The sequence below is a fragment of the Ursus americanus genome, chromosome 13 (genome assembly GCF_024610735.1).
Source record: "Ursus americanus isolate L20-20 chromosome 13, mUrsAme1.1.p, whole genome shotgun sequence".
Taxonomy (NCBI): Eukaryota; Metazoa; Chordata; class Mammalia; order Carnivora; family Ursidae; genus Ursus; species Ursus americanus.
The window spans coordinates 39,813,350-39,818,094 of NC_142139.1; the positions used below are offsets into that span (position 1 = coordinate 39,813,350).

Genomic DNA, 4,745 nt, shown 5'->3' on the forward strand with positions numbered 1-4,745 from the left:
GGTGATAATCAGAAGTTGATTGAAGTTGCAACCCAAATCTTTGAGGTATTAAAAGCAACTGTCCCTACCTTATAAATCTTTACAAAATTGGAAAAACAACTTAGATTCAAGTTCTTTTATAACTAGTGAGTTTTGTACTGATTCATGGCAGTAATTCTAAAATGAAAGCTGCAAGGCCTCTGTATCTCTCTCTCTCTATATATATACATATATATAAACTGTAGATGTATGGAAATTTTCTACCTCTGGATGGTATTGCCAAAATTAATTTTTATAAGAGCTGTATTTAATTGGCTTAAAGACAATTAAGTGCTTATATAAATTAAATTCTCAGAAATATAATGGAAACTAACCCAAATGAATTTCAAGCTCACATGACCTGGGAAAATATTTGGTATTAAAGCTAATTTAAGGTTTATTGATTTAATTGCAACAGATATGCCTTCAGAGTTATTAACATTAAAAATAATAGAGACACACAACTTTAATTCTACCTAGGCTACTAAAGGTCAAATGAGTTCATGTTATCTCATACAAATTTGTCAAAAAGAAAATAGCTGGGGATTATAAATGATTTTGTCTAATGTCTCATCAAATTTTTAGTAGGACAGAGTTTTTAGGTGAGCTTTTAAGACCGTTTCCCCAGATCTTTTTGGTGACTTGAAACCTTAAATTTTTGCTAACTTATGTTAAAATGACAAGTTAAGTTAAATTCGTGGAATGTCCAGATCTTTGTGTTTATCTATTTTCGAATAAGATAAAATACCGAAACATTAATTATTGAACATAGGTTTATTCATTTTTTGCTTCCTTTTATAGAAGAACTCAAGGTATTTGCATCTATTAGTAAACATGTTCTGTGCCCTGCTGAAAAATTTACTATGAGAAACCATATGTTCCTAGAAATTACAAAAGGTATTTATAAATTTGCAAATCCAGAACATTAATGTGAAAGACAGTCCACAACTGTTTACTTCTTTATTTTTACTAGGAATAAAGTTTTTAAGGGTTAAGAATTCTAATATATGTAACTAAAACTACTAGAAATAAGGGAAGCATCTCTGCAAGGAAAGTAGGATGTGAGTTTTCAGTAAAAGAAAGTATGAGGAATGGAAATGTATTTTTATTGAGGAAAAAGAAGGTAATTTTGTTCTAAAGAGAGGCTGGAAATTTCAGAATGGGAAAGAGGAAAACAGGACAAAACTGTAGAGCGTTCATGGAAAACAGAATTTTGAGAAAGGAATTTTATATGGGTTCAAGCTGTAAAGACTGCATGAATTTGTTACAAGTATTTTAAAAATAAGCTATAATAGGGGTGCCTGGGTGGCTCAGTTGATTAAGTGTCTGCCTTCAGCTCAGGTCATGATCCCAGGGTCCTGGGATGGAGCCCCACATCGGGCTCCCTGCTCAGCAGGGAGCCTGCTTCTCTCTCTCCCTCTGCCCCTCCCTGCCACTCGTGCTCTCTCTCTCTCACTTGCTCTCTCAAATAAATAAATAAAATCTTTAAAAAAAATAAAAATAAAAAGATTTGTTCTCTCTCCTTATAAAAAGGAAGACGTTAAACTGCTTAGACATATTTACCATGTTAAATTATAGGGGAAGCATTGTCAAATAAGAAGTAATACTAAGCATTCTTTATATTGTATTTATGTAAGTCTATGGTATAAGTGTCCCAAAAATTGTATGGAACTCCTAGAAATCTGAATATGTCCTGGCAAAATGATATCAATCATAATTCCAGTTACTATTATAAAATATTGTGTCACAAAAATAAACAAATTTCATACTTAACTCCATTATAGTAAACTCTCATCAGATCTTTAATAATGGGAATTTTTAAGTCTTTTGTCAGTTACAGAGAATTATTGTTTTAGTCTGATGCTTTGCAAAGGTAGAGGTTTATCTTCAAGAAGATTCATGGAAAGGACTCTGGCAAACACAGGTTTCTGATAACTTTATGATCATAAAATTGAACTGGGAAAGAATTTCCAGAACTAATGGAAAAAACTGGACTCAAGCAGAACAAGAGTAGGTAAGATGGAACTGAGTGAACTGAGGAATATGATTATAATTTTTATGACTTCTTGTTTGAAACAGCTCTGGTTAATGTTTTGTTTTTCCAGATTTGAGGAAACGTTAAGCTATCCATGACTTACAGCAATTTGGTAAAGTGTACTATTGTAAATGAAGATGAAACATTTATTTTTTTCTCCATACCTGCTCCCTTCAGAATTCAGAAACTCCTGAGCATTCTTTTTGTGGGAAAACTGTTAGTTATTTACACAAATTCAGTAAGAATCTAAGCTCCTTATAAAGGGACACGCTTGGAAACATTAGTTATATTACCAAAGTTTTGACTGGAATGTCAAATTTGAGATAGAAGTGCATAGACTCAGATATGACCAGACAGTTTTAAGGAACTAAAGTTGACTTTACAGATCCAATAAAGCCCCTTGGAAAAATAGACCTGATACCTTCCTTGCAAGGTTCCAACAAAGCAGGCTTAAAAAGTGCTCATATGGGGCCGTGGTCCTAGGAGCCTCATGGGGTGGCACTGTTACTCACAGTCAGGTAGTGGCAAAGTGCTGAGCACACAATGTGCCTTAGTAGCCACAGTGGGACCACTCCCACCATCACACCCCCTGAGCTGGTGCAGCCACCCTCACTGCCTCTCTGTTCTTCCTCACTTCTCTCACACCATGGCTGACCAGCCGATGGAAGAGCAAATTGCTGAGTTCAAGGAAACTTTCTCCCTTTTAGGCAAAGTTGGTGATGGCATCATCACAACAAAAGTACTTGGAATTGTCATGAGGTCACTGGAACAGAACCCAACAGAAGCAAAACTGCAGGATATGACCAACAAGGCAGATGCTAATGGTAATGGCACCATTGATTTCCCAGAATTTTTGACTGTGATGGCTAGAAAAATGAAAGATACAAACAATAAAGAAAAAATTCACAAGGCATTCTGAGTCTTTGACAAAAATGGCAATGGTTACATCAGCACAGTGGAACTATGTCATGTCATGACAAGCTTAGGAGAAAAACTAACAGATGAAGGAGTAGATGAAATGATCAAAGAAACAGATACTGATGGAGGTGGACAAGTCAACTATGAAGAACTTATACAGATGATGACTGCAAAATGAAGACCTATTTTCAACTCCTATTTCCCCCCTCTAGAAGAATCAAATTGAATCTTTTACTTACCTCTTACAAAAAAAAAGTTCATTTACTCATTCTGTTTCTGTCTAGGAAAGAAAAAGTGCTTGTATGGTCAATCACTACTCTTGCTGCACTTATGTCAATGATCACAGCAAGTTCAATGCAAACAAGCTAACTTAACTGTGATTATCTCTGGAAAAAAAAGAAATGTTAGATTCTAATCCTGTTAGTTGTTTTTGAGGTTTTGATTTATACCTGCAAATTGAACTGGATCCTGAATCTTTTTTTTTTTTTTTTTTTTAATGTAGACTCCATGCCCAGCATGGAGCCCAATGCAGGCCTCAAACTCACAACCCTGAGGTCAAGACCTGAGCTGAGATCAAGAGTTGGACTCTTGGGTGCCTGGGTGGCTCAGTCGTTAAGCATCTGCCTTCGGCTCACAGGGCATGATTCTGGAGTCCTGGGATTGAGGCCCGCATTGGGCTCCTCCACTGGGAGCCTGCTTCTTCCTCTCCCACTCCCCCTGCTTGTGTTCCCTCTCTCGCTGGCTGTCTCTCTCTCTCTGTCAAATAAATAAATAAAATCTTAAAAAAAAAAAAAGAGAGAGAGAGAGAGAGAGTCAGACTCTTAACTGATTGAGCCACCAGGTACCCCTGGATCCTAAATTCTAGTTTCCTCAGATATTTGGCTACAATTCTCCAAACTAAGATATCCAATTTTCTCTCACTCTTCTGATCTGGAATCACTAAGAACAAAGACTGCCCTTGAATTTCCTTGCAAGAGAGTATTTTAGGTCCTCCTCACTACCCAGATGGTAGCCAAACTTTAGGGACTTGGGCATACATCTCACAGCTGAAGAAGGCTCTATCTAACATTTTGTTGTGTGCAGACACTGGAGACCTTTAAATCAAATTGACTAGGAAAAGCAATAGCTCACATTGGTATAGACTGTTTGTGCCCAAGACACTGGATCAAGACTTCATATTTTAACTAAACATGAAACTCTTTCTTCTTCCCTTTTTTTCCTTTACTCTGGAACTGGCCTGGAAAGATAATGCCATCGTCTATATCTCCCAGGCCATTGCTAAGGGAGCAATCCTTCAAACTATTGGATTTGTCATCAAGAATTCTGGCCTGTCCATGATGCTACTGACTCCCTCACCCATTTCCCTGTCTCTAGTTAAGAACCCTAAACCCAGGAAAACTTGTGTCTAGGTTCTAGGCAAAAAAAGAAGAAGAAGGAGGAGGAGGAGAAGAAGAAGAAATAAGAAAGAAAGAAAGAAAGAAAGAAAGAAAGAAAGAAAGAAAGAAAGAAAGAAAGAAGAGAAGAGAAAAGGAAAAAAAGAAGAGGAAAAAAAAAAGGTGGGGGGGGGGGGGACACAAAGTAACCAGAATAAAACTGCCTGTGTGGTCTACAGGACCTTAAACTTTTATTGGCCTCAATAACTGTCACTTTTCCAGGCCTGACTCACAGATTCTAATGGGAATTATCAGGAGGCATTCATGATTCAGGATTGGCTTCCTTTGTCAGGGCCCTACATCCCTGGTCAATAGTGAGTACAAATGAGACTATGATCAGG

At 37.0% G+C, this 4,745-nt stretch overlaps 1 pseudogene; it reads left to right on the forward strand.

Moving 5' to 3' along the window:
- The first annotated feature begins 2,699 nt into the window (after positions 1–2,699).
- On the forward strand, positions 2,700–3,149 carry LOC123793092 (calmodulin pseudogene; annotated as a pseudogene).
- The last annotated feature ends 1,596 nt before the right edge of the window (positions 3,150–4,745 follow it).